This window comes from Hypanus sabinus, chromosome 26 (genome assembly GCF_030144855.1).
Source record: "Hypanus sabinus isolate sHypSab1 chromosome 26, sHypSab1.hap1, whole genome shotgun sequence".
Taxonomy (NCBI): domain Eukaryota; kingdom Metazoa; phylum Chordata; class Chondrichthyes; order Myliobatiformes; family Dasyatidae; genus Hypanus; species Hypanus sabinus.
Genome location: NC_082731.1, coordinates 12,149,844 through 12,172,561, shown reverse-complemented (window position 1 = coordinate 12,172,561; position 22,718 = coordinate 12,149,844). Strand labels below are relative to the sequence as shown.

The following is a 22,718-nucleotide window of genomic DNA, read 5'->3' as shown; positions in this document are numbered from 1 at the left end:
TAATAATATAATAAATAAATAAGCATTAAATATTGAGAACCTGAGATGAAGAGTGCTTGAAAGTGAATCCATAGGTCGTGGAAACATTGCAATGATGGGGTAAGTGAAGTCAAATGAAGTTATCCCCACTGGTTCGAAAGCCTGATGGTTGAGGGCTAATGTCCGTTCATGTCCTGGGTGGTGGGGGTCCCTGATGTTGGATGCTTCTTTCCTGCAACAACGCTTCATGAAAATGTGCTCAATGGTGGTGGTGGGGGCGGGGGGGGGGGGGGGTTACCCTTGATGGAATGGGCCGTATCCACTACTTTTTTAGTATTTTCTGTTCAAGGGCATTGGTGTTTCCATACCAGGTTGTGATGCACCCAGTCAATATATACTCCACCACACATCTATAGAAGTTTGTCAAAGTTTTAGATGTCATGCCAAATCTTCACAAATTCCTGAATAACTAAAGGTGCTGCAGTGCTTTCTTTGTAATTGCACTTGTTTGCTGAGCCCAGGACAGAACCTGCAAAATAATTTGTGCATCTGATCTGCTTTAATATTCTTTATATGTCCAATAAATATCAGGTGTTTATCTCCAAAGTGACTATCAGATTATATATATTAAGTAGGTAGGAAACATCTCTGAGCATTAAATGCCTTTCAGGGCATCAAATTCTGTTGGAATCATCGTGGGTCAAATGGCCTAATCCTCTTCCTTCTATGCTCTATCGTGTACATTTCAATACAAGGGGCAGGTCGCCATTAATATTTTGTTAAGCGTATGAAGAATGTAGGGGAGAAAGGCTTCTGATTTAATCCCTTTGAAGGTATATACTTTGTTCTGCAATCTGAGAATAATTTACTATGTCCACTCTGTCAGAAACTTTGATCACTCAGATTACCTAGCCAACCATAACCTTGAGATCAAGGGCATTACTGCTGAAAGTGTTTCCCCTGCAAAGGCCCAAGGATCAGCTTAGAACAATATTTCTTTGCAGGGTGTCTATCCAAGAGGAGTGTCTTTCCAACCAAGTCTTTGAAGATAAATAGTCCATCAGCCCATATGGTTAAAAATTACATTTGAGCTTCAGCAGCAATCCAAATTCCATTCCATCTCTCCCCACCCCTCTCTCTCCTTTCTGTCATTTGTGTGCCTATTTAAGGATTTCTTAAATGCCCCTAATGTATCGGCCTCTATACCACCTACGGCAGGGCATTTCATGCACCCACCACGCTTTGTGTAAATAAATAAAAGCCTCTGACAGCCCACTCCCCTATACTTTCCTCTAATCACCTTAACATTATGCCCCCTTGTATTAGCTATTTCTGCCCTGGGAAAAAGTCTCCAGCTAACCACTCGATCTATACCTCTTAACATCTTGTACACCTCTGTCAAGTCACCTCCCATCCTTTTTCATTAAGTTTGGGTTAATCCCTCTTGTTAGCTCTAGGTCCTTTGTCTGTTGTTAGATCATTCCAAGCGCCAAGCCAATTTGCTGAGATCGAGAATGGCTTTGGGCTGTGTCGTTGCACTGGGGTCTGGTTCCTAGACCGAGGCACTACTTGGTGCTTGGATGATTTAATTTAAAAGCCAGTCCACTTTTTAGACTGAAAAGCACTAGTGTGGAGGTGAAGGTCGGGCAAATTTCATTCGTTCTTCTGCAATGTTCGTTCCTCTCTCTCTGGTAGCTGTCACCTCTGTGAATTTTGCGGCGTTTTGGCCCCACTAATGATGAACTTGACATTGAGACTTGGGCTTACTACTCTGTCTGCTCCGGGGAGCGGAGTTTAGGACTCAATCAAGTTCGGAATGCTGTTGTTTGCACCTCTGATGTGTGTGTGTGTGCTTTTCCCTCTTTCTCTGCACAGTGGTTATAGAACATAGAACATACAGTACATTACAGGCCCTTCGGCCCACAATGTTGTGCCGACCCTTAAACTCTGCCTCCCATATAACCCCCCCCCACCTTAAATTCCTCCATATACCTGTCTAGTAGTCTCTTAAATTTCACTAATGTATCTGCCTCCACCACTGACTCAGGCAGTGTATTCCACACACCAACCACTCTCTGAATAAAAAACCTTCCTCTAATATCCCCCTTGAACTTCCCTCTCCTTACCTTAAAGCCATGTCCTCTTGTACTGAGCAGTGGTGCCCTGGGGAAGAGGTGCTGGCTGTCCATTCTATCTATTCCTCTTAATATCTTGTATACCTCTATCATGTCTACTCTCATCCTCCTTCTCTCCAGACAGTAAAGCCCTAGCTCCCTTAATCTCTGATCATAATGCATACTCTCTAAACCAGGCAGCATCCTGGTAAATCTCCTTTCCAATACTTCCACATCCTTCGTATAGAGAGGCGACCAGAACTGGACACAGTACTCCAAGTGTGGCCTAATCAGAGTTTTATAGAACTGCATCATTACCTCACGACTCTTAAACTCAATCCCTTGACTTATGAAAGCTAACATCCCATAAGCTTTCTTAACTACCCTATCTAACTGTGAGTCAACTTTCAGGAATCTATGGACATGTGCTTCCAGATCCCTCTGCTCCTCCACACTACCAAGTGCCCTGCCATTTACTTTGTACTCTGCCTTGGAGTTTGTCCTTCCAAAGTGTACCACCTCACACTTCTCCGGATTGAACTCCATCTGCCACTTCTCAGCCCAATTCTGCATCCTATCAATGTCTCTCTGCAATTTTCGACAATCCTCTACACTATCCACAACACCACCAACTTTTGTGTCATCTGCAAACTTGCCAACCCACCCTTCTACCCCCACATCCAGGTCGTTAATAAAAATTACAAAAAGTAGAGGACCCAGAACAGATCCTTGTGGGACACCACTAGTCACATCCCTCCAATCTGAATGTACTCCCTCCACCACGACCCTCTGCCTTCTGCAGGCAAGCTAATTCTGAATCCACCTGGCCAAACTTCCCTGGATTCCATGCCTTCTGACTTTCTGAATAAGCCTACCATGTGGAACCTTGTCAAATGCCTTACTAAAATCCATGTAGATCACATCCACTGCACTACCCTCATCTATATGCCTGGTCACCTCCTCAAAGAACTCTATCAGGCTTGTAGGCACGATCTGCCCTTCACAAAGCCATGCTGACTGTCCCTGATCAGACCATGATTCTCTAAATGCCCATAGATCCTATCTCTAAGAATCTTTTCCAACAGCTTTCCCACCACAGATGTAAGGCTCGCTGGTCTATAATTACCCGGATTACCCCTACTATCTTTTTTGAATAAGGGGACAACATTCGCTTCCCTCCAATCCACCGGTACTATTCCCGTGGACAAGGAGGACATAAAGATCCTAGCCAGAGGCTCAGCAATCTCTTTCCTCACTTCGTGGAGCAGCCTGGGGAATATTCCATCAGGCCCTGGGGACTTATCCGTCCTAATGTATTTTAACAACTCCAACACCTCCTCTCCCTTAATATCAACATGCTCCGGAACATCAACCTCACTCATATTGTCCTCACTGTCATCAAGTTCCCTCTCAGTGGTGAATACTGAAGAGAAGTATTCATTGAGGACCTCGCTCACTTCCACAGCCTCCAGGCACATCTTCCCACCTTTATCTCTAATCGGTCCTACCTTCAATCCTGTCAACCTTTTGTTCTTCACATAATTGAAGAATGCCTTGGGGTTTTCCTTTACCCTACTTGCCAGGGCCTTCTCATGCCCCCTTCTTGCTCTTCTCATGCCCCTTCTTAAGCTACTTTCTTGCTATCCTATATTCCTTAATAGACCCATCTGATCCTTGCTTCCTAAACCTCATGTATGCTGCCTTCTTCCACCTGACTAGATTTTCCAACTCACTTGTCACCCATGGTTCCTTCACCCTACCATTCTTTATCTTCCTCACCGGGACAAATTTATCCCTAATATCCTGAAAGAGATCCCTAAACATTGACCACATGTCCATAGTACATTTCCCTGCAAAAACATCATCCCAATTCACACCCGCAAGTTCTAGCCTTATAGCTTCATAATTTGCCCTTCTCCAATTAAAACGTTCCTGCCCTCTCTGATTCTATCCTTTTCCATGATAATGCTAAAGGCCAGGGAGCAGTGATCATTGTCCCCCAGATGCTCACCCACTTTCAGATCTGTGACCTGACCTGGTTCGTTACCTAATACTCGATCTAGTATGGCATTCCCCTAGCCGGCCTGTCAACATATTGTGACAGGAATCTGTCCTGGACACACTTGACAAACTCTGCCCCGTCTAAACCATTGGAACTAATCAGGTTGCAATCAATATCAGGGAAGTTAAAGTCACCCATGATAACAACCCTGTTATTTTTGCACCTTTCTGCCTCCCAATCTGCTCCTCAGTATCTCTGCTGCTACAGGGTACCTATTGAATACTCCCAATAGAGTAACTGCTCCCTTCCTGCTCCTGACTTCCACCCATACTGACTCAAAATAGGATCCTGCTACATTACCCCACCTCTGTATAGCTGTAATAGTATCCCTGACCAGTAATGCCACCCCTCCTCCCCCCCCCCCATCTGTTTTAAAGCACTGAAATCCAGGAATATTGAGAATCCATTCCTGCCCTGGTGCCAGCCAAATCTCTGCAATGGCCACTACATCATAATTCCATGTATGTATCCAAGCTCTCACTTCATCACCTTTGTTCCTGATGCTTCTTGCATTGAAGTACATGCACTTTGGCCCTTCTACCTTCCTACCTTTATACCCTTTATTCTGCTTCTCTTTCCTCAAAGCCTCTCTATATGTTAGATCCGGCTTTATTCCATGCACTTCTTCCACTGCTCTATTGTTCCGGGCCCCATCCGCCTTGCAAATTAGTTTAAACCCTCCCGAACCATGCTAGCAAGGATATTGCTCCCCCTTGAGTTCAGGTGCAACCCATCCAATCTGTACAGATCCCACCTTCCCCAGAAGAGATCCCAATGATCCAAAAATCTAAAACCCTGCCCCCTGCACCAACTCCTCAGCCACGCATTCAACTGCCGTCTCCTCCAATTCTTACCATCACTATCACGTAGTACTGGCAGCAATCCTGAGAACGCCACCCTTGAGGTCCTGTTCTTCAGCCTTCTGCCTAGTTCCCGAAACTCACACTTCAGGACCTCATCCCTCTTCCTGCCTATGTCGTTGGTCCCAACATGTATCACGACTTCTGATTGCTTTCTCTCTCGTACCAGGATATCATGCACCCGGTCAGAGACATCCCGGACCCTGGCACCCGGGAGGCAACAAACCATGCGGGTGTCCTTCTCACATCCACAAAATCTCCTGTCTGCTCCCCTGACTATAGAGCTTCCAATGACGACAGCTCTCCTCTTCTCCATCTCACCCTTCTGCATCACAGGGTCATAGTGCCGGAGGGCCCTGCCACCGTGGCTCACCCCTGGTCGGATGTCCCCACCAACAGCATCCAGGACAGTAAACTTATTATTCAGGGGAATGGCTACAGGGGTGCTCTGCACTACCTGTCTACTCATCTTTGCTTTCCCCCCTCTGACTATCACTCAACGACCTACTTCCGGCAACCTATGTGTGACTACCTCCCTGTAGCTCTCATCTATGGCTGCCTCATTCTCCCTTATGAGTTGTAGGTCATCCAGCTGCTGTTCCAGATTCCTTCCATGGTCTTCCAGATTGCCCAGCCACATGCACTTCTGGCAGATGTAACTATGTGGGAGAGGGGAGTTCCCCCAAAACTGCCACATCTCACATGAGAGGCACATCACCATCTCAGGAGGCATTGTAAAGCCCAACTGGGAGCAAGCTCATCTTCTGCCTCTTCTCGTCAAAGCCTCAAAGCTCCACTCCTTCTCTGGCCCACTCACTCACTGGCCGCTTTCTACTGGTTACAGTCCTTTTTTTTAAATTGAGTTCTTCAGGGTTCTTCTCAAGGTGCATAATTCATACATTCTTGGATAATAAAAGTACTTTGATTGATTGTTAACACTCTTGAGGTGCCAATCCCGCTATTTTTATTTAACCTCATGAGGGTTGCTGCTTCACCATCCTTTCAGTGAGCTCCATGCCCAACACACAATGAATGAAATAATATTTATCAACTCCTCTCTAATAAAACCAGTAACTTTCTTTTATTTGTGTCAGCTAATTGCTGATCTGTCTGTGAAGAGAATGGGTCCTTCCTATTTTCCCATGCCGAAGCCTCACTTCAGTCACTTCTCAGTTTTTATTCTGAATAGAACAATCCCAGCTCAGTAGCTACCTCCTCATAATTCTCCAGCTCTGATCGCATTCTTACAAATCTTTGCACCTTTTCTGGTGGCATCATATCTTCCTCCTGCTCTGGTGTTGAAAACTGCACACCAGTAGAAACATAGAAACATAGAAAATAGGTGCAGGAGTAGGCCATTTGGCCCTTCGAGCCTGCACCGCCATTCAGTATGATCATGGCTGATCATCCAACTCAGAACCGTGTACCTGCTTTCTCTCCATACCCCCTGATCCCTTTAGCCACAAGGGCCATATCTAACTTGCTCTTAAATATAGCCAATGAACTGGCCTCAACTGTTTCCTGTGGCAGAGAATTCCACAGATTCACCACTCTCTGTGTGAAGAAGTTTTTCCTCATCTTGGTCCTAAAAGGCTTCCCCTTTATCCTTAAACTGTGACCCCTTGTTCTGGACTTCCCCAACATCGGAAACAATCTTCCTGCATCTAGCCTGTCAATCCCTTTAGAATTTTATATGTTTCAATAAGATCCCCCCTCAATCTTCTAAATTCCAGTGAGTAGAAGTCTAGTCGATCCAGTTTTTCTTCATATGAAAGTCCTGCCATCCCAGGAATCAATCTGGTGAACCTTCTTTGTACTCCCTCTATGGCAAGAATGTCTTTCCTCAGATTAGGGGACCAAAACTGCACACAATACTCTAGGTGTGGTCTCACCAGTACCTTCATGCCAAACAAGTGTTTCATACAGATTCGGAATTCCAGCCCTCTTTGGCATTTAATATTGGCTGATCTCATTTTCTGCCTGGGTCATTATTAACTTGCTTCCTTCAGGGCCTTGTAGGCATGCACTCCACATCCCACATTTCAGTGCATTACAGTCAAAAGTCATGGTCCAGCATGTGGGTGGAAAAATGTTTGTGTCCTGATGCACCATCAATAACTCTCGGAGGCGTGAGTTAAGGTAGGCTTTTATTGGCTGGAAGAAAGCACAAGCAGCAAGCGACCAACACACTACATCCTGGAGACTGAGGAAGGGTCTGTGCCTCCAATCGCCTTTATACCGGGGTCTGTGGGTCTGTGGGAGGAGCCACAGGGGCAGTCAGCGGGGGGGGGGGGGGGGGGGAACGTGTCCAGACAGGTATATGTAGATCACCACAGGGAGACAGTGTGGGAGGAGCCACAGGGGCAGTCAGCAGGGGGCGTGTCCAGACAGGTATATGTAGTTCACCACATGTCCGTACTCCTCTTGCTGGTCAGACTGCCAGATGGTTAAGTCTTGTAATATCAATGTGCAGCCTCTACTTTAGGAAGTCCTCCCTTTTGCCTCCATGTCGTGACAGGAAATGCAGCAGTCCAATGCTAAGCTTCAGGAAAACCTGGGTGGATCAGTCCCATATATACAGTTCAGGGACTTGAGGATCCCATGATTTTTTAATTGACTCTTATTTATGGAAGAGTCACTCCACTGTCTGCGTATTTTGGGAGATAGGATTTCCACCCTTGTTTTGCCCTGTAATATAATCTGATGTCTAAAGGCAGATTTGCTATCTTTCCAGTGATTTTTATAACCAACCCACAAACAAATGTTGCGCTCTAATTTTTTTAGACCAACTGGGGTACAAAGAGGGTGACCCTGACATTTTCACATCCCTGAGTGTCAGGGATGTGCCAGGCAAGCCTGTACAGGATGCATCAACATAGAAGGTGGTAGTTATGAAAGATGATTGCATGGACAACAAGCTAAGAGCCATTTCTGTTTGTTTTGTTAGATTTGTCTGTTTGAACTGTGTCCTGGCCTGCTACAGCCCAACAGGATATGGCCTAAACATGGGCAAGTGGAACCAGCTTAGACAACAGACACAAGAAACTCTGCAGCTGCTGGGAGACCATTAGTGTGTATGATGGCCTCTATACCTCCTTTTGCAACTAGATCCTCTACTTCCTCATTGGCAGACAGCACAGATTAACAGCGGCATTCCTCAACACTCGCCATCAGCACAGGTGCACCACAAGGCAGTGTGTTCAGCTCCAGCTTTTTGCACTTTATAACTATGATTTTTGCAGCTAAGTACAGCTCCAATGCCGTACTTGGGCTTTCTCACACTTTCTCACCACTGTTGTTGGCCGAAGCAAAGGTGGTGACGAATCAACATATAGGAGGGAAATTAAAAATCTAGTTGATTAATGCCACAACATCTCGGTCAACATCAGCAAACCAAAAGAGCTGATATTTGACTACAGCAGGAATGAGCTGGTTCTCATTAGAAGGTTAGATTGAAGAAGGTCAGTAACTTTAAATTTCTTGGTGTTATATCAGAGGACTTCTCCTGGGTCCAGAAAGTAAATGCCAGCAGAAAGAAAGGACGGCAGCATCTCGACTTTCTTAAAAATTTGTGTCGGTTCACAAACTTCTGTAGATACACAGTGGAGTATATCCTACCTGATTGTATCACAGCCTGATATGCAAACACCAATGCCCAGGAAAGGAAGAGACTGGTGGATACAACTGAGTCATCACAGGCAAAGCTCTCCTTATCATTTCCATAGAACCCTGCCACAGGAAAGCAGCATCCATCAACAAGGAACCCACACCAGCAGGCCATGCTCTCTTCTCTTGCCATCAGGCAGAAGGTGCAGAAGCCTTAGGTCCCATACTACCAGGTTGAGGAACATCCATTATGCTGCTGAACTGGCATGGTAACTACGACCACAACTCTGAATTGGTTCTACAACAGTCTTTGTTTATGTAGAACTTTTGTAAATTCTATTGTATTTCATTAGTTTCCTGTAAATGCCTATGAGGAAATGATTCTCAAGGGAGTATATGGTGACCTGTATGTATTTTGATAAAAAGTTATACATTGAACTTTGAGGGGCTGTAGGCATGTTCTGCATATTTAAAAACCCCTCCCATCTTTGGACATTCTCTCCTCTTCATATCCACTGAGTCGGTGATACAGAAGTCTGAAAGCCTGAAACCACCAGCTTCAGCACTGCTGTTTTAAGACTATTGAATGGCCCTCTCATACAAAACTATAGACTTCTGACCTCACAATCTACCTCATTATGGTCTTGAACCTTATTGTTTCCTCTAACTGGTACACAATATTCTGCATTGTTACTGTTTCATCTGATTCTACCTCAATGCAGTGTGTAAGGAATTGGTATGTATGAACAGTATGCAAGAAAAATACTTTTCACTGTATCTCAGTAAATGTGACAATAATAAACTAATTCCAATTATGCCAACTGGGAACTCATTTCATGGCCACATTTCCAACTTCTGAATGGTTAAGGTAGGGATCATTCGGTGTGAGGAACCCTGTTGTAACTGGGCGATGACCACTATGCACAGGATTGGCAGGTGACCTGCCACTGTTCGACAACATGAAACAGCACTTCCTTTTCCCTTGCCTGCTTCCATCTGGCGCTTATCTGATTCTCATCTCCATTCCTCCTCTTCTCCCCCCCTCTGGCTGCTTCTGCACACCATCCTTCAGCCCTCCTAAATCCAGCAGAAACCCAACCTCTTTCTTTCCATTCTCTCCCACTGACTGTCTTTTTACTGGGTGTCCAAATGTAGAATCTCTACCCCTACCAAGCTATTCAAGCTGCTGAGTTCTTCAGTCAGTTTGCTCTCATTTGGCAGAAGGAAAACTCCATATATTGACGAGCAGGATGGGCTGTGCATGCTGCACCTTTCACTGTGTTGAACTCTCTAATTGATGTTAGAACACATGGAGAGGTATTTATCAATGTCTCTTCACCTGCCTCAACAATAAAGAAACAGACACACATAATCCTCCAAGAGGACCACAACCTTGTCATAGGGTTTGGAGGCTTGTGTCCTCAATGACCCAGAGAGCGATGTTGGCTAGAGTCATGGCCTTGTGATTTGGCTCTTGATAGGGTGACCCATGCCAAGCAGGTCAAAGGCTAAGGACTAGACTAAAAGTGGTCCACTGGTCCTGCAGGTTCAGAGGTTCAACTCAGGACTAACAACCCTGACTGGTCAAAAAAAAATTGTTATAGAAACAGCAACGAAGAATCCTCCTACACAGACAGAGTTGGAGGACCTTCACTGCTGCCCTAAATGTCAGTGGTGTAATGGGCAGTAAGTAAGTAAACATTGTAGGAAAACTAAGTAAAGAGCTGAGAAACTATGCTAATAGCAAGAATGAATGCGAAGAATAAAGGAATAAAGAAGCCTAGGAAAATTCATCACTTTTATAATGAGATAGGAAAATCCCTTAAGTAGGAATAAACTAGCTAATAGGCTACATATTTAAAATATTTACATTACATGAGTAATGTGCTAATACTTACCCAATGAAAAATGAAAAAGGTGATAAACTACTAGTTTAGCTGCAATATCACTTTTTGCCAATGAGTGGGGATGAACCACCATATAATGTGAAAATTACATGAGAATGTTAAAACTTGGAGATCTTATGAAAAGTATTATTTTAAAAAACTGAGGTTTCCAACACTATATTGTTTGATTATGCATTGTTTGTTTAAATAAAACATTACGAGTTACATGTAAAAGTACATAAATGGCATACACCATTACACCATACATGCAGCTCACTAGAATAGAAAATGAATCTAAGACACACATTCCAGACTCTCAATGTTTTCTTTTCAATTATTTTTAATGTTTTGGGTTTACAAAACATAATGGCCATGATATTAATGGATAACCAAGCAAGAGTGATGATCTCAATTTCAATAGTTTTCTTCCACCTACATTTCTCATGTTTTATGACAGGTCAGCTTTAAGAATCAGAATAGTTTTTTAAGGAGGAAGAAGTCTCTGGCTACCAATTTTGTGAGGTACCAGTGTTGCGCTATCATGTATCAGAGAAAGATAGATGGAATTAATAAAAAGAATGGCCATAATCTCACTGAGTTGTGGAACAGATTAAAATTGCCCTTCTCCAGAATGTCACCGAAGAGATTAAAGGGAGCCAAGGAATTGATCATGGAGAATCCATTTGGATTCAGAAAAGATGGCTTTATTTTACAATCAGAGTGCAGTGACACTGCTCCAGCATTTCGGGTTTGGTTCTGATCCAGCTTGCTGTCTGAGAGTTTCCAAAAACTGCTTGGCTTAGTTTCTTTGTGTATCCCAGAGTGGGTAATTTCTCTCTCCTCCTGGCCTCAGTCATTATTACCCCTTCTTCTGCTCCACCCTTTCCATCCACCCATCACCCACACATTCCTCCTACTGGGTCCCCACGTGCACTACTCCCTTTGCCTTCCCCACCTCCCTCTTCGATCAGATTCCAAATGCTTCAGCTCTTTGTCACTGCTAAAATGTCCCCTCACAAATGAGGGGATCTCATTGAAACCTACTGAATACTCAAAGGTTTAGATAGAATGGATGTGGAGAGAATGTTTCCAATAGTGGGAGAGTGTGATGCCAGAAGGCACAGCTTCAGAATAGAAAGATATCCTTTTAGAACCGAGACAAGGAGCAATTTCTTTAGCCAGAGGGGAGTGAATCTGTGGAATTCATTACCACAAGTGGCTGTGCAGACCATGTCATTGAGTATATTTAAAATGGAGGTTCAGAAATTCTTGATTAGAAATGCAGTCAAAGGCTACAGAGAGAAGGCAGGAGAATGGACTTGAGAGGGAAAATAAATTAGCCCTAATGGAATGGTAAAGCAGACTCGATGGTCTGAATGGCCTAATTCTGCTCCTATGTCTTCAGAAGAAATGGTGGGGATGGAGGGGAGGGTTTGTATTAATTGATGGTCATGTGAAGAGGAATAGGACTGATGGCAATACTCTCAGAGCCAGTACTGACCCAATGAGTAGACGCATTTTCTGATTTGTTGGAAAATATTAGAATAAGCTAACAAATGGATACTACCTTTTGAAAGTTTTCCCAAAATTGTACTTGTTTTTCTATATAAACAGAATGTCCAGGAAGTAAGAGAAATTTACAAATTAACATTAGACCAAACAGCTCATATTTCCTGCTGGAGAATAGAATATTGGTCTCTATATCATGGTCCTGGAATATGAATGGCTGGAATTTATTTCTCGTTTCAAATGGTGAGACCCACCTTGGACAACCCATATAGATTTCCAACCCTGGGGAAGGACAAAATGGTCTTTTGAGTAGGCATATTTAATATTTCTTAGAACAAAGTTGCTGAACAAGTTGATCAGGTTGAAGAAGACATATGGTTTGTTGACCTTCATTAGAATGGTGATTGAGTTCCTGATCCATGGGATAATGTTACAGCTCTATAAAACCCTGGTTAAACCACACTTGGAATGTTGTGTTCAGGGTTTGGTCACCTCATTATAAGAAGGATGCAGAAGTTTTAGAGAAGGTGTTGAGTAGATTTACAAGGATAATGTCTGGGATAGCGAGCAGGTCTTATGAGACTAGGCTGAGCACACTCGGGCTTTTCTCTTTGGAGTGAAGGAGTATGTAAGGCTACTTGATAAAGGTACAAGATGGGTAAAAGGCATAGTGAATGGATAACGAGAGACTGTCTTAGGGCATTAATGACAAATATGGGGTACAATTATAAGCTGTTTGGAAGAAATTCTAAGGGGATTACAAAAATAAGTTTTTTTAATATTTATCTATCTATCTATCTATTTATTTATTTATTTTTATACAGAGTGGTGGATGTGTGGAGTGCCTTGCCAGGGCTGGTGGTGGAGGTAGATACATTAGGGAAGTAGAAACAGAAAACCTACAGCACAATACAGGCCCTTCAGCCCACAAAGCTGTGCCAAACATGTCCTTACCTTAGAACTACCTAGGCTTACGCATAGCCCTCTATTTTTCTAAGCTCCATGTACATATCCAGAGGTCTCTTAAAAAACTATCGTTTCTGCCTCCACCGTCGCCGGCAGCCCATCTGCGTAAAAACTTACCCCTGACATCTCCTCTGCACCTACTTCCAAGCACCTTAAAACTATGCCCTCTCGTGCTAGCCATTTCAGCCCTGGGAAAAGGCCTCTGAATATCCACATGATCAATGGTTGTCATTATCTTGTACACTTCTATCAGGTCACTTCTCATCTTCCGTCGCTCCAAGGAGAAAAGGCCGAGTTCACTCAGCCTATTCTCAGAAGGCATGCTCCCCAATCCAGGCAACATCCTTGTAAATCCCCTCTGCACCCTTTCTATGGTTTCTACATCCTTCCTGTAGTGAGGTGACCAGAAATGAGCACAGTACTCCAAGTAGGGTCTGAGTAGGGTCCTATATAGCTGCAACATTACCTCTCAGGTCTTAAACTCAGTCCCACAGTTGATGAAGGCCAATGCACAGTACAGCTTCTTAACCACAGAGTCAACCTGCGTTGCAGTTTTGAGTGTCTTATAGATTCAGATCCCAAGATCCCTCTGATCCTCCACACTGCCAAGAGTCTTACCATTAATTCTATATTCTGTCACTTATCTGGGTTGAACTCCATCTGCCACTTCTCAGCCCAGTTTTGCGTCCTATCGATGCCCTGCTGTAAACTCTGATAGCCTTCCACACTATCCACAACACCCCAAACCTTTGTGTCATCAGCAAATTTACTGACCCATCCCTCCACTTCCTCATATAACCAGATAACAATTACAGCACAGAAACAGGCCATCTCTGCCCTTCTGGTCTGTGCCGACACTTACACTCACCTAGTCCCACTTGCCCACACTCAGCCCATAACCCTCCATTCCTTTCCTGTCCGTATACCTATCCAATTTTAATTTAAATGACAATACCAAACCTGCCTCTTCCACTTCTACTGGAAGCTCATTCCACACAGCTACCACTCTCTGAGTAAAGAAATTCCCCCTCATGTTACCCTTAAACTTTTGCCCCCTAACTCTCAAATCATGTCCTCTGTTTGAATCTCCCCTACTCTCAATGGAAAAACCTATCCATGTCAACTGGATCTATCTCCCTTACTATTTTAAATACCTCTATCAAGTCCCCCCTCAACCTTCTATGCTCCAAAGAATAAAGACCTAACTTGTTCAGCCTTTCCCTGTAACTTAGGTGCTGAAACCCCAGGTAACATTCTAGTAAATCTTCTCTGTACTCCCTCTATTTTGTTGATATCTTTCCTATAATTCAGTGACCAGAACTGTACACAATACTCCAAATTCGACCTTACCAATGCCTTGTACAATTTTAATATTATATCCCAACTCCTATACTCAAAGCTCTGATCTATAAAAGCCAGCATACCAAAAGCTTTCTTCACCACCCTATCCACATGAGATTCCACCTTCAGGGAAATATGCACCATTATTCCTAGATCACTCTGTTCTACATTCTTCAATGCCCTACCATTTACCATGTATGTCCTATTTGGATTATTCCTACCAAAATGTAGCACCTCACACTTATCAGCATTAAACTCTATCTGCCACTGCTCAGCCCACTCTTCTGACTAGCCTAAATCTCTCTGCAAGCTTTGAAAAACTACTTCATTATCCACAACGCCACCTACCTTAGCATCATCTGCATACTTACTAATCAAATTTACCACCCCATCATCCAGATCATTAACATATATGACAAACAACATTGGACCCAATATAGATCCCTAAGGCACACCACTAGTCACCGGCCTCCAAACTGACAAACAGTTATCCGCCACTACTCTCTGGCATCTCCCATCTAGCCACTGTTGAATCCAGGTCATCGAGGTCATTTATAAAAATCACAAAGAGTAGGGGTCCCAGAACAGATCCCTAAGGCACAACACTGGTCATCATCCTCCATGCAGAATATGACTTATCTACAACCACTCTTTGTCTTCTGTGGGCAAGCCAGTCCTGGATCCACAAAGCAATGTCCCCTCAGATCCCATGCCTCCTTACTTTCTGAATAAGCTTTGCATGCCTTGCTGAAATACATATACACTACATCTACTGCTCTTTCTTCATCAATGTGTTTAGTCCGGTCCCAGTGACTTATTCAATGTGATACTTTCCAAAAGTTCCAGCACATCCTCCTCCTTAATATCTCTATGCTCAAGCTTTTCAGTCCGCTGCAAGTCATCCCTACCATCACCAAGATCTTTTTCTGTAGTGAAGCAAAGTATTCATTAATTACCTCTGCTATCTCCTCCAGTTCCATACACACTTTTCCACTATCAAGTTTGATTGGTCCTATTCTCTCACATTTTATCCCCTTGCTCTTCACGTAGAATGCCTTGGGGTTTTCCTTAATTCTGCCCACCAAGGCCTTCTCATGGCCCCTTCTGGCTCTCCTAATTTCATTCTTAAGCTCCTTCCTGATTTCCTGTGGATGCTGCTTTCCTGTGGCAGTGCTTCCTGTAGATGTGCTCAGTGGTGGAGAGGGCTTTAACCATGATGGACTGGGCCATACCCAGTACTTTTTGTTGGATTTTCTGTTCAATGTTATGGCTTCAGAGATTCCATCCTGTTCCTGCTGTTGAGTATCATATTCACCTGTAACCAGATCCAACAAGTGGTAACATCCTAGGCCCTGCTGGTTCCAGGACACTTTATGTCATATATTTTTTTTAAATTATCTGTTACTCTTGTCACAAAATAGTTTTAAATAACTCCGTCCAGAGTTGCACCAGAAGTCCTTCAGTGGGTGGTTCAGTCAACCCAGTAGGCGGAGTTAATGGTGATGTCAATCATGTTGAAAAGCAGCCCCCAGACACAGCAACACCTTTGGAACGCAAGGAAACTGCAAAGTGATAGCGACTCAACAGGGTCCTGCTGAAGGGTCTCAGCCTGAAAAGTCAACTCTATCCCTTTCCATAGATGCTGTCTGACCTGCTGAGTTCCTCCAGCATTTTGTGTGTGTTGCTTAGAGAAGCCTAGTGGCTTAGGGATGTTGATAGAAATGAGGTCTTTGGTCTGGCGGCCTTGACAAGACTTGCCCCAGTACAAACTATGAGAGTGAAAGCATGCTAGACTGATCATGCAGATTAAGAAAGGAAAGAGGAGGTTTGTCATCAACCACCAGATCTGGAAAAATTGACAAATAGTCCAGGGAAATTTCACATCCTAAAAAAGGCAGCTTAAAGCTGAACTTCAATGAATTAAGAATGTATACAAATTGCATCCATATGATGGTATTCAAATTTTAGCTACAATGCTAACAACTCAGCAAATAAACCAGTTGAAGCAGGAAACTAAAGATAGTATGAGAGGATAAATGGAATTTACCAGCTGGTTGGGAAGTGATTAATGCATGGTTGGAGGGTCAAGACCAAATCAAATTGATTGGAAGAAGGTAGTTGATTGTAAACAAAAGCCTTCAGAGATGTTTGTGAATATGAAGACCAGTATTAGACAGTTTGGCTCAGTTACTCAGAAGTCCCAGGAATAAATGAAGATAATATCAAAGATGCTCTATATGGCCCTCTCAAGACAATTTCCATGCATGGTTTGAAACCAGATGTTATCAAATGGCGAAAATAACAAAGGCAAATTGGAGTGAAACTGCTGTTACCTACAATGAAATGGCACAAGCTGCCAAGTAAGTAGAGTGGGTTATTTTAAGAGCAAACACGAGGAAATCTGCAGATGCTGGAAATTCAAACAACAACAACACACAAAATGCTGGTGGAACACAGCAGGCCAGGCAGCATCTATAGGGTGAAGCGCTGCCGACGTTTCGGGCTGAGACCCTTTGTCAGGACTAACCTAAAGGAAAGATAGTAAGAGCTTCTCCCTATAGATGCTGCCTGGCCTGCTGTGTTCCACCAGCATTTTGTGTGTGTAGAGTGGGTTATTGATGTCCAAATAAGATCAGTACAGATGGATCAATAGTCTCCACCTGCTAACCAATGGAACAAGTGAAATTAGATATGCAAATTATGTGGTAGAAGAAGACCTTGTTGGCATAAGAAATCAACTTCACCTCAACCCCTTACCTCAGAAGGGAAGGAAAACACTGAATGAATGGCACAATTTAAGGCTGCAGTTGCAGGTGCAATGGAGACGTCAAATTTCCAACTAGGCCCAGCCCTGCAGTATTCATCCGTGGTGGGAGAGCAAAAATTGGACAGCTTATAGACACTTATCAGTGGACGTGGAAGACCATGATTTTCGTGACAGTGCATGAACAATAACGTGCCAGAATTATGCAAATTATCATAAAGAAGATCTGATTCTGTACACTGATGGTACCTCAATCATTGATGGAGGAACTTGAATGGCTGGTTGGGCTGTTGATACAGAAAATGAAGTGATAGCTTCAGGAAACATGGCTCCTGTTACCTCTGCACAACAGGCAGGAATAAAAGGTTTAATTGAAGCCTGTACTCTAACAGAAAGGAGATCAGCTAATGTCTACACAGATTCTTGATGTGCTTTTGGAGTCATTCATGACTTTGGCTAAAGAGGATTTCTTACAGCCGAAGGAACTCTAATCTATAATGGCAAACTAGTACAAGATCTCATGAAAGTCATGCAACTACCATCAGAAGTTGATGTAAATATTACTCTAAAATGGCCACAATGGAAAGCTGTGGGAATGCATTTGAAGACAAAACTGCAAAAAGGGCAGCCAAAGAAGGAATAAAGAAAATCAAAGCAATTGAAGAAGGCCCAATAACTAAAACCAAGTTAAACACTGGATCACAGACAGACATCCAAGATATTCAGGAAATGCAAGATCAGTGCTCAAATGAAGAAAAGTGGTACTGGAGGGAAAATGGTGGGTTACTAAATCATGATGGAGTTTGGAGATATTGCACTACTCAGACTGGTAGCCCCAGCTGAGCTGCTTTCTTACCTAGCACAGCAGATAAACACCTTAGAGTGTAAAACATTGGTGCACAAAAGATGGTCGACAGATTCTCCCACTGGTGCTGGAATCCAAAGTTCAGGATGCAAGCTGGACAAACAGTGGAGGGGTATATGACATGCCAGAAAACAAATCCAGGAACAACGGAGAAGCTACTCCTACCCCACCAAGTCCATTTGTACATCTACAAGTAGGCTACATTACTTTACCAAAGTGCCAAGGATATTCAGATGTGTTAATAATAGTGGACAAATTTTCAAGATGGGTGGAAGTCATCCCAGCAAGAAAAGCCACACTCATACAGCCAAAACTCTGATAAGGACAATGTTCCTAGTTTTAGATTGCTTGCCACATTGACTCTGACCAAGGAACACTTGCCACTGGAAATGTTTGTCAAGAATTATGCCAACTGATGAATATTGAATGGTCTTTTCGTTACCCGTACCATCCAGAGTCATCTGGACAAGTTGAAAGAATGAACAACATCAAACAATGGGTGACCTAAGTATCACGAAGGAGATGTTCTATGGCCTCCAGCTCTTCCTTTAGTTTTTATGCAGCATCAGGTAGGTTGTGGCTGTGATACAATCAGGTTCTCAAGCCTCCTCCAAGGTGATTTTAGGAGCTGACTCTGGGAATGCAGGAAGTGGTTCTGACAGCTCTGGACACTCTCTTCTCTTTTCTTCTTCACCAAGGTACCCTTGGAATCTTCTGGATGTGTTGGCATCCCAAGATGTCCATGGCAAGCTGCCCAATCTGCTAATCCAGTTCAGGCAAGTAGATAAAGCTTTGAGCCAAGGTCAATTTGATCTTGTGTAGAATACTGGCATGTAGCTCTTCCAACACTTTAGTACTCAGCTTGGATGGTACAACGACTCTCAATCCCCACATCACGGAACTTCCGCCAAGGTTAGATTCATGCTGGTAAAATTGGGGTAACTGGGGTTTCTGCTGCACATTACATATATCTTTGATACCTATGTAGACCTGAGACGGTGTGGAGTGTTTTCTGGTTTCCCTTTGGAACATCTCTACTGTAATAAGGAGATTTTCAATTTACATTAGTGCGAATTTATCGAGGAGAGTGTCCTCTTTTGTAAAATATCCAGGTATTTCCTTTTTCCAAGGATAAATTGGACAATCTAGCAGCATTTCCATGATTAGTTGTCCTCTTCAATTTGATCTGGTAATTGTGTCCTCCAAGGAACAGATTCCTTCTCTGCATTCATGCTATTGCTACAGGTGGAACATCTTTCTGAGATTGAAAATGGACACTAGCGGTTGACTATCAGTAATAGTAAGGATATGATGCAAAGGCGATAGGGTGTTCACTTTCATCACTCATAACATGTACCATGACTGTACCTATACTGTAAGGTGAAGCATCACTGACAAGCTTCACTGGATGAAATGGATCATAATGTGAGAGTACAGTGTCTGTTGTCACCATTTCCTTTGCCTTTTTGAAAGCCACCTCACACTGCTTTGTCCATTACCATTTCATCCTGATCTGCAGTAATGAGTTTAAGGGGTGAAGTACAGTGGCCAGGTTTGGCAACAACCTGTTATAATGATTGACAAATCCTAAAAAGGACCACACTGTGACATGTCCTTTGTGACATCTACCACAGCTTGAATTTTCTCAGCAGACCTGTGTAATCTTTGTCCATCAATGGTGTAACCACAGTAAGTTTATAGAATTCACACTTGTTGTGTCATGCTCTGACCCCATAATCTTCCAATCTTTGAAACACAGTCTTGAGATTTTGGAGATGGTCCTTGTCATCCTTACTGGTAACAATGATGTCATTCAGGTAACACAGTGAGCGCCTGGATGGTCTTGCAGCACAGGGTCTGCAACTTTTTGCCAGAGTGCAGGTGCAGAGGTTACTGCAATAGTAAGCATGTTATAGTGATAAAGCCCTTTGAGAGTGTTTATGGTGAGAAACACTATTCACTATTCTTCCATCTCCATCTGTAGGTAGTCGTCAGTCATCCCCCTTGTCTGAAGTGTCTCCCTCCAGAAAGATTTGCAAGGATATCCAAATCCTGGGCAGAAGGTATTGATCCACTTACAGTACTGGGTTGATGGTGACCTGAAAAGCTCCAGATACTGATAGACCCATTCTTCTTGACTACTGGGATGATTGGCAATGCCCATGTGCTTCTGTGAAAGAATTCCTTCAGCCTCCGTGCAATTTAGCTCACAGCCTTCATAGACGGTGAAAGGAACTGGACAGGCCATGCAAAAGTTGGGTGTGACATTTTCATTTAATGGTATTTTACCCTTGAAATGTTTGAGTTTTCCAATGCCATCATTATACACTGCTGTGGCATCATTCAATATCTTTTCTTAATTCACTTTCAGTTGACTTTGTGATGTGGCATGCAAATAGTGGATGGATCTCCAATCAAGTGATTGGGACAACTACAACTTATGACCTCACAATGCTGGCCCTCCTGTTTTTGCCACTCACTAGCCCAATACAATTTAATTGTTACAAATGTCCATAAGACCTTGAGAGAGAAGCAGAATTAGGCCATCTTTGTAAATCTGCTTTGGATTCTCTGCAATGACAACACATCCTTTCTGAAATATGGGGCCTAAAACTGTTGACAATACTCCAAGTATGGCCTGACTGGTGTCCTATAAAGCCTAAGCAATATCTCCTTGCTTTTATATTATTCTCCTTGAAATAGAAGCCAACTTTGCATTTGCCTTATTTACCACAGACTCAACCTGTAAATTAACCATCTGGGAATCTTACACAAGGACTCCTAAATCCCTCTGCTGTTTGAATCTTCTCTCCATTTAGATAACAGTCTGCACTATTGTTCCTTTTACCAGAATGCATCATCATACAGTTCCCATCAATGTATTCAATTAGTCACTTTCTTGCCCATTCTTCCAATTTGTCTTAAGTGCTGTTGCAATCACATTACTTCCTCAGCCTATCTTCATATCATCCACAATCTTTGCCACAAAGCCATAAATTCCATTATCCTATATTTGACAACAATGAGAAAAGTAGCATTTCCAATACAACCCCCTGAGGAACACCACTAGTCACCAGCAGCCAACCAAAAAAGGCCTCCTTTATTCTCACTGGCTACTTCCTGCCTATCAGCCATTCCTCTATCCATGCCAATATCTTTCCTGTAATGCCATAAGATTGTCACAAGGGGACATGGAGACTGGACCCAAATGCAGGACTCAAGCACTGAAGTACTAGGGACAGGACAGGAACAACTAAAGGATAGAACAAGATGGGGAGACCATGGCATGCAAAGGTACAGAGAATTCATGGCAAAGGCAGGACCCTGGTTAGGTTAAAGGATGGGTCTATGAGACAAGGAATACAGGGAGGATAGTCCCCTGGGCAGGCCACATAACTCCTGGGCAGGAACACAGGGCACAACCCATCAGAAGCAAGGGGTAGGAAAGGGTCAGAGTCCCCCCACCAGGCAACAGCAGTCCAGCCTGCTTACCCAACAGAAGCAAGGGATCAGAAGGGAGCTCAGTCCAGGGTGACTACAAGAACAGACTTACAGAACTAGACAATTAACAGTGGGTACTCCAAGCCAGGGTCAGAACAGGATAGACAAGACAACCCCAACTAGACTCAGTCCCAGAGCCCCTTATATACACCTGCCAGCCGAGAGGTAACAGGTGCACCTCCTTAAGCCAAGATAATCCTATTTGGGTTTAAGGATGAAAGGAGGGATGGCTACAAGACCCAGAGTCTGGTGTCTACGGACCGGATCAAGACCCGGAATGCAGGTTCCGGACCGGACCACAACAAAGATTTTATCTTGTTAAGCAGACTCATGTGTAGCATCTTATCAAATGCCTTCTGAAAATCCAAGTAAATGACATCCACTGCCTCTCCTTTGTCCACCCTACTGGTAAATTCCTTGAAGAGCTCTAACAGATTTATTAGGCAAAATTTCCCTTTGCAGAAACCACGCTGACTTTGACTTATTTTATCATGAGTCTCTAACTACCCTGAAACCTCATCCTTAATAATAATAGATTCCAACACTACCCCTGCCACTGAGGTTAGACTAACTGGCCCATAACTTCCTTTCTTTTGCCTTCCTCCTTTCTTAAAGACTGGAGTGATATCTGCAGTTTTCCAGCCCTCCAGCCTGGAGTTATCCTGAGTTTTCTTTTCTCCAGTATAAGGTTTTAGCTGGATATTTGCAGGTTTCAGTTCAGTATCTTTGAAATGCCATTCATACTCATTTTGGGGAATAACTGAAACAGCCAAGTCAGTGTCCAATACCATTTTAATTAATTGGCCAGTCACGTCTGGTATAAGCCATGTTGTTTGTCTCCCATCAGTTTTCATGTTTTAAATCTCCAGGCTACCCAGTCCCCTGTCGCTCTCATCATTTTCTGATTTTTCATCAACAGCATGCAGATTAGTGATCTTTTTGAAACAGCAACTTGACTTTTTTCTCTTCCCTGTGCAGTCAATTTTCCTCTGCCTGAATGCTCATTGCATGTGTTCTACTTTGTTGCATTTCCTGCAGTTTCACCTTTAAACCTGCCTTGATCTTGGTATGTGTGAGCCCCACCACAACGGTGACACATTTTGTTTGGGCGGGCTGGTTTCTGCTTACGCATTGCAATGTTGTTCATGCTCACTTTAATTTCTGACTATGACTCAATTACACCTCTGTGTGCTGTCTCCTTTGATGATTTTCCCTTTTAAATGTAGATTGGGCTTCGGTTAGGAGTCGTTTTTGAATGCTTTCTT

At 43.3% G+C, this 22,718-nt stretch overlaps 1 protein-coding gene across 2 annotated transcripts in view; it reads right to left on the bottom strand.

Moving 5' to 3' along the window:
- The window catches only part of LOC132381632 (zinc finger protein 239-like), a 107,125-nt gene that overhangs the window by 5,314 nt on the left and 79,093 nt on the right, over positions 1-22,718 (bottom strand). Inside the window, exon 1 of one of the 2 annotated variants that reach the window (XR_009508096.1) lies at positions 17,081-17,355. The exons of the other annotated variant lie outside the window; for it this stretch is intronic. The gene's annotated coding sequence lies outside the window, so the exon portion shown is untranslated. Of the gene's footprint in view, positions 1-17,080; positions 17,356-22,718 lie in introns of those variants that run through there. 2 annotated transcript variants of the gene reach the window in all.